The 13,199-nt window shown below is 34.0% G+C and overlaps 1 protein-coding gene across 1 annotated transcript in view; it reads left to right on the top strand.

Moving 5' to 3' along the window:
* The first annotated feature begins 5,410 nt into the window (after positions 1-5,410).
* The window catches only part of LOC101897345 (trichohyalin), a 98,833-nt gene continuing 91,044 nt past the window's right edge, over positions 5,411-13,199 (top strand). Inside the window, exon 1 of the mRNA XM_005183102.4 lies at positions 5,411-6,160. The gene's annotated coding sequence lies outside the window, so the exon portion shown is untranslated. The remainder of the gene's footprint in view (positions 6,161-13,199) is intronic.

Below are 13,199 nucleotides of genomic sequence, written 5' to 3'. Positions count from 1 at the left end.
TTTGCAAAGATATTTCTGAGCTGTTTTTGATATATTTCCCTGAATATCGTTGTTACGGAGTGCATATTACGGTTGAGGGTAACAAATATAAAAAATCGGATGAATAATATATATGGAAGCTATAGCTACATCTGAACCGATCTTCACCAAATTTGACATACTAGCTTCTAGACTCAATTCGGTCGTATGTGCCAAATTCCATCCCATTTGGACAAATATTAGACGTTTGGTGCACAATCAAAGGTAAATCGAACGAAGTTTTATATGGGAGCTATATCCAAATCTGAACCGATCTCGATAAAATTTAGCAAAGGTATTTCTAGGCTTTATTTGATATATTTCCCCAAATATTGTTGTTGCATAGTGCATATTACGGCGGCGGTGGACAAAAATAACAAATCGGATGAACAATATATATGGAAGCTATAGCTATATCTGAACCGATTTCGATCAAATTTTGCATACATATTTTCAGCCCTAATTTGGGTGTATATGCAAAATTCCATACAATTCGGGTTGATATTACACGTTTGGTGCACAATAAAAAGGCAAATCGGACAAAGATATATATGGGAGCTATATCTAAATTTTGACCGATTATCTCCAATTTCAATAGGATTTGTCCTTGGGCCAAACAAAAGATCTTTGCAAAATTTCATCTGGATCGGGCAATAAATGCGACCTGTACTTTGTTTACAAAAATACATGGACAGACGGACAGACGGACGGACGGACATGCATAAATCGACTCAGAATGTGATTCTATGCAGATCATCAAAAGGAACTATGGGTCTATCTCGTTTCCTTCTGCCTGTTACAAACAAATGCACAAAGACATAATACCCTGACCACCTTGTGGTGTAGGGTATAAATATTCAGCGAAACCCACCAGAGTTCCTATCGGTAACTTAATGAAACATTTTGTTAAAAACCGAAATTAAAGGTTAATTTTTATACCCTCGACCATACATAGTATGGATGGTATATTAAGTTCGTCATTCCGTTTGTAACTCATTGAAATAGTAATTTTAGACCCAACAAAGTATATATATTCTTGATTAGCGTAAAATTCTAAGACGTCCGCTCGTCTGTCTGTCTGTTGTACTCTCGTTCGAGTTTTGTTTCACTATCAAATATCTTCAGTTTAGTCTATGCTTTAACCACGTCCTAAAGAATGAATAATGCTGGCAAATAATTGAATTCTATTATCAAAATGCGTACTCGTTAAGAAAATTCGAAATCGAAATATTGTGTTCGGCGACGAAGCTTGTTTTAGGCTCAACGGGTACGTAAATAAGCAGAATTGTCAATTTTGGGCTGAAGAACAGCCAGAAGCACTGCAAAAGCTAGCAATGCTTTCAGAAATTTTGACCCTTTGTGAAGAAGCTATCAGAAAGAATGAACCGATTCTATCTTCACGCCAGATCTTGTGTTAGTCGAAATATTGGAATGTGTGAACCTTTGAACCATTCGGACTTCGCATATTATAAGGGATTGGGTTATTCACAATGTTGACCCTTCGTGGGGGTGGTACCAGAAGGAGTGTGCCGATATCTACTACTTCACAACAGAGTTTGTCTCAATATTAATATTGGGTTGTGACGAGTTTGAAAGGAATCGGATGTTCCTTTCGCGTTTTATGAGATTCATGCTGCATAAAACGTTAACTCTTTGTGGGGAAGGTACCAGCAGGTTTGCCCCATATTTACCCATCTTTCCACCAGATCTTGTGTTAGTAAAAATATTGTGATGTGCAGAGTTTGAAAGAAATCGGATGGTCAATTCGCGTTTTACCAGCTTCATGGCTATTTAAAATGTTGGCCTTTGTAGCGCAGGTACCAGAAGGTGTGGACCGATATATCCGATCTTTATGATAGATCTTGTGTTAATAAAAATATCGGATTGCGTGAAATTTGAAAACAATTGGAATTTTATTTCCCATTTTATAAAAGTCACAATTATTCGGAATGTTGACCGGTTGTGGGGGAGGTACCGAAAAGAGTGGGCGAAGTTGCCCGAGCTCAATCTAAGTTTAAAAATAATATTACGATGTGCCAAGTTTGGACCAAATCGGATACTCCCTTCGAAAATTATCGTGCTCACCATTCATCATCTGGACGGACAGACTGACAACCCTAGATCGACTTCAAATGTTTTGATCTTAGTCCAAAGAGACCTTGGGTCTTAAAACTTTTTTTCGATGAGGCGCGTTTTGGTCGTATCAAATGATATATGTAGCGATATGATATGTAGCCATATGGCTGAGGGTATAACATGTCGGAAAATTTCATTCGATGCTCCTATAGATATATACCCTCCGCACTGGGCTTAACAGAAGCTTGATTTATTTTTTCTTGCAAATCTTGAGAGGGTGAGATGAAAAAAAACGCAACCACTTTCAGACTGCTGTCATTTCTAAGGCATTTGTCCGATAGCTGTTAAAATTATTCCAGTGACAGCTCATTATATTGTTTACAAGCTTACAGAAGCATTTTGATGAGAATTTTCCAGAAAAAAAATTATTCGTGATGGAAATCAAGCGTGATACTGTGATTTTTTATATTTGCCTGGAAAACCGCAGATATCTAACGTTAGAGCCCTCCAGCATCTAAATGTGAATAAATCGTTTGTGTCTCGTACCATCGCTCGTTGCCGTGACTGGTACTGGTAGCGTAGCTCGACATCAAGAAAGTGGATGGAAGAAAACAGCAACATCAGCAGAAATGGTGCGAAAAGTAAAAAAGCGACATGATCGGAACCCGCATCGCAGTGGCTCGTCAGCTGAAAATATCGCAATATTCCATTCGGCAAATGAGCTCGGTGTAAAGCCATTGAAATTCCAAAAAGTGCAAGAACTTACACCGCAACAGAAAGAAAACAGACCTAAAGGGTTACTTCGCTTGGCCGAAAGTGGTGAACTGCCGAATTTGGGGTTCTCCGTCTCCGATGAGAAAACATTCGATGTCCAGCAGTTTGTAAACGAAAAAAAAGATCGTGTTTACTTGCCAAAGAGGTCAGCTGAAAACGTGCACCTTTGGTTGGCCACCAGAACTCAAGACCCGGTGATGCCATGGTGATGATATGGGCCGCCATAATAGCCGATGGTCGCTATTCGCTCTATTAATCGATCATGGCAGAATAAATGCCGAACATTATCGCGAAAATGTTCTGGAGGGTGTATTAAAGCCTTGGACACGCAAACGCAAACATTTTGGCCGCAAGCCTTGGACATTCCAACAGGACTCAGCACCATCGCACTCAGCACGCGCCACCCAAGAATGGTTAAAAATGAGCTACATCGCTTCATTTCCAGCGCCCAATGGCCATCAAAATCTCCGGATACCAATCCGTTGGACTATTGTGTCTGGAGTATTTTGGAAAGCAAGATTGGCTCTAAAAAATACCAAAGTGTCGATCACCTCAAGCAAGCACTTCGCCGGGAATGGGCCAAAATACCGTAGAGAAACATTCGAGCAGCGTGTGACGGATTCGGGTTTCATTGGCCGTTTGATGGCCATAATTCGGTTAATTCGAATAAATCTAAACTTATTCTAAAATTTGATGCTATTTCCGACATTTTTTGCTTTTATTCAATAAAATTTGAAAAAAAAAAATGTAAAAATTATGGCGTTTGACTTGGTTGCAGTTTTTTTTATCTCATCCTACATACATGGTAGAAGAATGTTGGTAGATGCATCGACACAGCTGATGTGACAATGAACTGTCAAACCAATTTTGGAATTGAAAATGTTGAATAAAAATTTATTTAAATTTATAAAAATTGTTGAAAAATACGAATTATAATAACCTCCGAATTACGTCGTATAAGAAAACATATATAAATCTAGTTATATTTGAAAAAACATTTAAAAATTTTTGACATATCAATGCTCCCAAGCTTTGATGCATCTACCTGTATTCTTCTGCCATGCCTGTATATGTATGTGAATGTTTAAAGGGGGTCGGTGAAAATTTTCTGATTATTTTGGTGCTTTTTGGGGATGATACCAGAAGGTACTTGTGTTTTATTCTGATGCTACAATATGAGAATTTCGGCTTAATTTTAACAATTCTTACGATTTATTTGAGATTTATAAAATTTTTTCAAATATGGCATATCTATGCCCCATATTTGTTGTTGCCAGAAATATTGCACTAATAATGCAATAATTTTGAAAATATTAGTGAGGAGTTTTACATTTTATAAGAGCTATGTTTATTCAAAATTTCGACAATTTTCCACCTATTCTTGGTCTGAAAAAAAATAAAAATAAAAAAATCAAGAGAAAAAGTACGCCAAATAAAGAGAATTTTCTCCCGAATTCTCCAAGATCTCCATCAAAATTCTTGAGAGAACAAAAGAAAGTCCGGTAATCTTAACAAGTGCATCATGTGGAGACTTCAAGAAAAGTTGACATTCCACTTACTCTTTTCTTTTCCTAGAGGATGGCCAAAGCTCTTGGTTTCCTGCAGTGGCAACCCAATTATGTGAATGCACCACAACTACAAAAAAAAAGAAAACTGAGAAATAACAGCAGTCAGCCAGCCAGCTAGCCAGTAAAACAACAACTCAATTCGGAAATCAAAATAAGGTAACAAAAAAAAAAAACAACAGAGAGACCAAGTTGCCAAGTGCAATGCTGTGGGAAAAGCGGCAGCAGCAGCAGCTGTCAATGCTGCTGCTGTAAACTTAACATTATTGCCGGTAAAGATGTTGGCTCCCCAACTTCCTTGGGTTGAGACAACAACAAGTGTTCAGCAGTAACAACAACAACATTACAACTTGGCATTAGTTCAGGGGATTCACAGCCATCCCACCAACATTAATGTTAAGCTCAGGTCCATTTTGGACCTGTTACATGTGTGCTGTGAATGAATTTGAATTTTGTTTTTGCTGTAACATGTTTGGCCCAGCCGCCAAACATTGGTGGAGGTTGCCCCCCCAATGGAATGAAGCTTGGCTTCAAACAGCTACCAGCCAACAGAAACCCCGTTCAGCCTGTCTTTTGTGCTTAGCCAGCCAGCCAACTATGCAGCTGATGCTTTCTTTCATTTCTTTTTGTCGTCGTCTTCCAGCGAAGCAACGCTGACGCCAACCGCCAATTTAACATGAAGATCGCTGCCTTTCTTGCTGGGGTGAATGTGTGCATGGTAGTGCGTGTGTGTGTGTGTGAAGAGATCTTGCCTTCTTTACATTGCCGACCCATCAGCCAGACATCCAACCATCCAGTGTCTCCACTAAGCTCTGCTTATGTTAAGTTACTGTAGACCGCTGTCTGGTGAAGCTGACGTTGACTTTGCTGGCATTTCTCTGCCATTGACGACCGCCTGGCTGGCTGCCTGACTGGCTTTCGGAAAATGTTTAACCATGACCATGGCTTTTAGCCGATGTTCTTAAGTCCGTTGTAGGTCTGCTTCTCTTCAGTTAGTGGCTGACCATCGTTTCGTGCAGACGTGTTTTGGTGGTACAAAATAATAGCACAAGTGGAGGAGACTCACAAAACTAATCAGAAGTTAAAAAAGCTTAAAAAATATTCAAGTTAGTGAAGAAAAAAATATTTTTTTTTTTCAACAAAAAAATATTTTCAAAGTGTAACGGAATAGAAATTCAAATAACTAAAGAAAAAAATCGCCAAAAATTCAATCACAAACATATTTAAGAAAAAAATTCAAACGACCACCACGAAAAGAAGAAACCTTACGGATTTGTAAACTCCAACATCAAATTTTGGATACATCAGATTTTTTTTGTCGGTTTTCAAACTGTGTAAACTTTACAAAGACCACAACTGAGCGAGTGTGTGTGTGTGCGCCTGTGTGCCCCTTGCAGTTGTGTATCTGTGTGTGCGCGTATTTCATACCCTCTGTACTGTTTAAAAATTCATTGCCTGGTTCCTCTGGGAACCTGAACTTTTGAAGAAGTTTCCAATTGTCTGTTTGTTTTGGAAAGAAGAAAGAAGTCGTGGACGTGGACGACGACGAAGTGCAAGTCAAACTCAAAGTCAAAGTAGAAGAAGAAGCTGTTGCAGAAAACTAAAAGCAACACATCCGAACCAAGAATACATACAAGAAAACATATAACAACAACAGCAAACTACCTGTAATCCAGAGTGAACGAGTGAGAAGCTATAAAAGCCGAATGTTTAACGGATAAAAAAAAGTAAATATTAATTGAAAAATTTATAGTGTTTTGAAAAAAAAAAACAAACAAAACGATATTGGATAATTTCCCAAAGAAAAATTGGAAAAGAATACTTACGGAGAAAAGTGCTTGTTAAAATAAATATATTTTTAGTAGAGGAAACATATTTACCAACTTATATACATTATATCGAACAACCAGCCGAACAGGTGATATTGTAAAAAATTGAAAATATTCGGATTAATATTGGGCTAATACTGCTGTTTATCTGTAAAAGAAAGTTAGATTTTTTCTAACTTGGGGGAAATAAAGTAAATTCGCCAGAAGAAATCTTAAAATATTAAAGACATAAAAAATCGAAGTCCATGGAAATTTCATATATATTTTATATAAAAATATTGGTTTCCCGTCAAGTCTAAATGTGGAAACTGAAAAAAACCGCACTGACTGCTGTGGGTATTTCTCAGATATTTTGCAAGACAAAATATGTTCCAACGAAGGAACAAAAAATTCAAAAACTATCAAGTTTTTGAGAATTTTTTAAGGGAAAATTTAAGGAAAATAATCGAAGAAAGCTTCAAAAAAAATATATATATAAAAATCAGGGGTCTTAAATATCAACAACTACATAAATTTGCCAGAGGAAAATCCTAAAAAAAAACTTCGATTAAGACCGAAGACCATGGGAATTGCATACATTTTATATAAAAAAATATTCGCTTCACGTGAAGTCTGAATGTGGGAAATGAAATAACCCCGCACTGACTGCTGTGGACATTTCTGAGATGTTTTGAAGGACAAAAAATCTTCAAATGAAGGACCTAAAAAATTCGCTAACTATTTTTGAGAATTTTTTAAAGGGGAACCTAAATTTTTGGCCGATGAATACTTCAAAAAATAGATATAAAAATCAGGGGTCTTAAATATCAACAGCTACAAAAACTTGCCAGAGAAAATTAAAAAAAAAAATCTTCGACGAAAATCGAAGTCCATGGGAATATCATACATTTTATATAAAAAACATTGGTTTCACGTCAAGTCTGAATGTGGGAATTGAAAAAACTCCACACTGACTGCTGTGGACATTTCTGAGATGCTTTGAAGGACAAAAAATATTCTAATGAATGACCAAAAAATTCAAAAACCATCACGTTTTGAGAATTTTTTTAAGGGAAAATTTAAGGAAAGTGATCGAAGAAAGCTTCAAAAAATATAAAAATCAGGGGTCTTAAATATAAACAGCTGCAAAAACTTGCCAGAGAAAAATCTTAAAAAAATCTTCGACGAAAATCGAAGTCCATGAGAATGTCATATTTTTTATATAAAAATATTAGTTTCACATGAAGTCTGAATGTGGGAACTGAAAAAACCCCACACTGACTGCTGTGGACATTTTTGAGATGTTTTGAAGGATAAAAAATATTCTTATGAAGGACCAAGGTCTAAAAATCGCTAACTATTAAGTTTCGAGAATTTTTTAAGGGAAACCCAAATATCTGACCGAAGAATGCTTTAAAAAATATATATAAAAATCATCAAAAATCTTCCCAGAGAAAATTAAAAAAACTAATCTTCGACGAAAATCGAAGTCCAGGGAATGTCATATATTTTATATAAAAAAATTTTGGTTTCTAGTGAAGTCTGAATGTGGGAACTCAAAAAAACCCACATCGACTACTGTGGACATTTCTGAGATATTTTGCAATACAAAACTATATTCAAATTAATTATCAAATTTTGAGAAAAGTTTAAAGGGAAATTAAAGTTACCGATCGAAAAATGCTTAAAAAAATCAAATAAACAAATAAAAAGAACAAAATAATTAAATTATTTTCGAAATGGCTTTAAAGTTTTGAATATATTTTAGAAAGTATTTAGTGCAGATATTTGCATATTACTGCCTTTGAAAATCATTTTTCTTCTTTTTAAACTCAAAATCTGTAGGATTTTTAGGGAGGAAATATTCAAAAATTAAATCTGTTTCGGAATGGCTTTAAAATTTCTGAATTTTTGCAGATATTTGTCTATACTGCCTTCGAACTTTACTGTTCACGAACTATTTGTTTCTTTTTATTTTCTGACTAACCTAGAAAATTTAAAAAAAGACCCAATATAAAGTCATTTTTACGTTAGAGCTTTTTCCGGGGTTAACCTTTTTATGAATGTTTATCTGAGATATATGCAATGGAATTTACAATTTATAAGATATGCCCAAAATATTTTATTAGAAAAATATTTACATTTTTAAAAATTGCTGAGGTAATTTCACTTCATTAAGAAGATGTTCTCTGGGAAAAATAGTCACAATCCTCACACTAAGGAAGCACAGTGACTAAGTATATACAATTACACTGGGTGACAAAATCAATTTTTCAATACTTACAGAAAAAATCTAGCGTATTTTTAAAGTAGAACTAAAAATAGAAAACACATGTATCGGGATTTTGAAAGTTTAGATCGCAGAGTAACCTAAAAAGAGGAGGCAAGTTTCACCCTCCTTTACATTTTTTGAAATAAGTTTCCTGATTTAAGTTTAACTGAAATTCTTACATTTTAGGCATAAAGTGTCTTTGGCAATATTACTGACAACAATACGAAAATTACTTTGATAAAATATTTTAACCCTCATTCGATTCACCCAAGGTGTCTTTTTGGTCCTTTTTTCCAAAATATGGTTAAAAATTCCCTTTAAACGTGGTCGTAGCCTGTCCAAAAATTCTTCAAATGTAATTGTCATAAAATTCTATCATAGGTCCTAGAGGACATCAAAAGTCTAAATCTTACCTAAACGCCTAAATCTTAATAAAACACATTTTAGGGTTAGAGCCGTACTCCATACGAGTTTCTGCAAAATTCTCCCACAAAACATCATTTCCGAAGGATGATGTCAAAGACAGAAATAATCTCTATCAAATTTTACTATAAGCCACCACAGAAAAGAAATCTATATTTCCATTATATACTCATGAAATACATCCATCAAAGTTGACAGAAAATCACGAAAATATAGTTAATTTTTTTTTTGATACATTTTCCTTCGGACTTTTTTCGATACGATGCATGAAAGTAACATAAAACTTCATTTTAGAGCAAAAACGCTAAAAGAGGAAATGTTCTACACCAAAGTTCACTATAAGTTTTAGAATAAACAGAATATCTCGGGTTAATGGTTATTGAGAAAATTACATTTGAAATTGAAATTTGTGAAAAGTGACTTTTTTTGCTCCAAATTTTATACGTTTCCGATCTGATTCAAAATTTCCCAAAATACTTAAGTTTTTTTGGAAAAGTTTCAAAGGCAGAAATATTCCAAATCAAATTTCATTATGAGTTTCTGAACATGAAAGGTCTTTTTTTCCATTATTTATCAAGAAAATATATGCATCAATGTTGCTCAAAAAAAACAAAAAAAAATATTTCTAATTTTTTTTAACTTTTTCCTTGGACTTTTTTCGAATTTATGTCTGGAAGTATCATAAAACTTCATTTTAGGGAAAAAAAAACTCTAAAAGAGGCAATATTCTATATCAAATTTCACTATAAGTCCCTGCATATTTAGGTATAATGGTTTTTTGAGAATATTATATTTGAAATTGAAATTTGTGAATTATAAATGACATTTTTGACTCCAAATTTTATACGTTTCAAATCTGAGTCAAAATCTCCCAAAATGCTTAAGTTTGTTTGGGAAAGTGTCAAAGAAAAAAATATTCTTCATCAAATTCCATTATGAGTTCCTCAACATAAAAAATCTATTTTTCCGTTGTACATCAAAAAAATATACAGGGTGAGATAAAAAAGCAGCAACAAAGTCAAACGCCATAATTTTTATTTTTTTTAAATTGCATTGAATGAAAGCAAAAAATGTCGGACATATCATCTAATGTTAGAATAAGTTTAGATTTGTTCGAATTGGTCACCTTTGGCACTAATTTTGACCTTCAAACGGAAAATGAAACCGTCAAACGCTTCCCGAATGTTGCTCTGCGGTATTTTGGCCCATTCCCGGCGAAGCGCTTGTTTGAGGTGATCGACACTTTGGTATTTTTTTAGTGCCAACCTTGCTTTCCAAAATACTCCAGACACAATAGTCCAACGGATTGGTATCCGGAGATTTTGGTAGCCATTGTGAGCTGGAAATGAAGCGAGGAACCTCATTTTGTAACCATTCATGGGTGACGCGTCCTGAGTGCGATGGTGCTGAGTCCTGTTGGAATGTCCAAGGTCTGCGGCCAAAATGTTTGCGTGCCCAAGGCTTTAATACACCCTCCAGAATGATGCCACGGTCGATTAATACGAGCGGAGAACAACCATCGGCTGTAATGGCGGCCCACACCCATGGCCGGCGAAGGTGCACATTTTCAGCTGACCTCTTTAGCAAGTAAACACGATCATTTTGTTTGCTTACAAACTGCTGGTCAACGAAGGTTTTCTCGTCGGAGACCGAGAAAACCAAATTCGGCAGTTCACCACTTTCGGTCAAGCGAAGCAACTCTTTAGCTCTTTTGAGTCTATTTTCTTTCGGTTGCGGTGTAAGTTCTTGCACTTTTAGGAATTTCAATGGCTATACGCCGAGCTTATTGCCGAATGGGATAGTGCGATATGTTCAGCTCACGAGTCATTTTTCGGCCACTGCGACGCGGGTTTCGATCAAGTCGCTTCTTCATTTTTCGAACCATTTCTACTGATGTTGCTGTTTTCTTCCGTCCACTTCCTTGACGTCGGGCTACGCTACCAGTATCACGGTAACGAGCGATGGTACGAGACTCGAAAGATTTATTCACATTTAAATGCTGAAGTGCTCTAACGATAGCCACTTGTGGTTTTCCAGCCAAATATAAAGAAATCACACTATCACGCTTAAATTCCATCACGAATAACTTTTTTTCTGGAAAATTCTCACCAAAATGCTTTTGTACCCTTGTAAACAATATAATGAGTTGTCACTGGAATAATTTTAACAGCTGTCGGACAAGTGGCTTAGAAATGACAACATTCTAAATTTGGTTGCAGTTTTTTTTCGTGTCACCCTGTATATAGCACTTTGGATGGACACCAATATTCTTAGATGAATTTAGCAAGATTTTTTTTAAGCCTTGAGAATTTAAGAGCTGTGGACTGCATCAAGAATTATTGGTTTAAGAAACAGAGCCATGTTGGTTTACTGTTTGGTATAGCTCCGCTGTTAGCGTAAACCCCGATTTCAAATATTTTTTTTTAAATGTTTATAATTTTTCTATTCTAAAGTTCTATATTTCCTAGTCTTTCATAATTTCTAATCTAGATTTCTTTTCTATGAAAATTTATTTATATGTGAATAAAATTTGATGATAAGAAGTGAAGAAGTGAATATATTCGAAAGGACATTTTTATTATAAAAAAAAAAATAAATAATGCTCACACAAAAAAATAGCCAATACGACCTCTTCTATGTTTTTTCCAAATCAATACTCTTAACATACCCTGAAATTTTAAAAGATTTTCGAAAATAGACTTTTTTGAGATTTTTTCTCTACCAATTTCTCCCTAAGCTGGAAATTTGGAGTCCCCATCTCTTTTGGTTTAAATTTCTTTAAACTTGAAAAAAAGTCATGCCATACTTCTACAAATAACATTGTGACTAATAAAGCGAATAAACAACGTGAGAATTTTTGGATAAATAAATTAACATAATTTGAATATTTATCACAAAAAAACTAGGCTTAATTTATTCACAGCATATCAATCACTCATGGAATTGATAAAAAAAAGTTTCAAAGAATAAGGAAAATACCCAAAAAAAAAAAAAAAAAAATGTGGGCCTCCGCCGAAATTTATGAATGAAATTAGGCAATGATATCTTTTTGATTGATATTTGAAATAAAATAGAAAGAAACATCCACTTAACAATGGTTTCACCCATGGCTAAGCCTAAGAGAGAAACATATTTCTATGTCCAACGTTGATTTTACTTATCAAATATCAAGCATTTTTCAAAGTCTTCATATAGTCTCTGTAGGACAATTCAATTTTCGGTTTCAGGTTATCGCGAGAATATTTCAAAAGACAGTATTTTTTCAGTTTTCTTCAAAAAAAAAAAAAATAAATAAATAAATAAATAAATAAATAAATAAAATAAAAAATACACCGGATGAAAATTGGATGCCAATTCTTTCAATGAATAATTGTTTAAAGGCAGATTCAAAAATTTTCGCTTAAAAAATCATTTATAAAAATATAATAATTTTTATAATTTTTTTTATATAAGGGAAAATTATGAAATCTGTAAGAAATTGTATTTTGTCTAAGAGGGTATATAATTCGCTTTGTAAGAACTTACAAACATTTTATTTATTTATTTTTTGTCAACAAAGAAATAAAAATCTTTCGGCATTTCTTTTAATTTTGTTAAAAATTAAATGTTGTTGTTGCTGTTCGAATGTTGAACCCCATCTGATAAACTTTCGCTGATGTTGATAATGAGGATGTAGGCAATGTGACACATCAAAGAAACATTTAATGAAATAATATGAATATTTAATTTTTTTGTTTGTTTATTAAATAATAACAAGAACTGGCATCTAAGATCGCAACACTTTCACTTTTGAGCTTAGAAAGAAATTTTATGGCATAGAATGTGGGTAACGGAAAAGTTTTGTGTCAAACATTTTATAACTCTATGTAATAGTTCAGTATCTGCTGGGGGGAAGTTTGGGATTTTATTCGTGATTAGTGTTTTGTGCAAATTCGAATTCCAAGCTCAATACCCAATTTGGGGGACTCTGTTTCTCATTTTTTTAAATTCTCCTTTAATGATTTCATACTTTCAAACATCATTCGTACACGAAACTTAGTATTGTTTTCCAAATGAAAATTTTTATTTTAATAATTTTGGATATTCCAAAAAAAAAAAAAAAATAATAATAATAATAATAATAATAATAATAATAATAATAATAATAATAATAATAATAATAATAATAATAATAATAATAATAATAATAATAATAATAATAATAATAATAATAATAATAATAATAATAATAATAATAATAATAATAATAATAATAGTAATAGT

Source organism: Musca domestica, unplaced genomic scaffold (assembly GCF_030504385.1).
Source record: "Musca domestica strain aabys unplaced genomic scaffold, Musca_domestica.polishedcontigs.V.1.1 38, whole genome shotgun sequence".
Taxonomy (NCBI): Eukaryota; Metazoa; Arthropoda; class Insecta; order Diptera; family Muscidae; genus Musca; species Musca domestica.
This window is presented reverse-complemented; position numbering and strand designations above follow the sequence as displayed.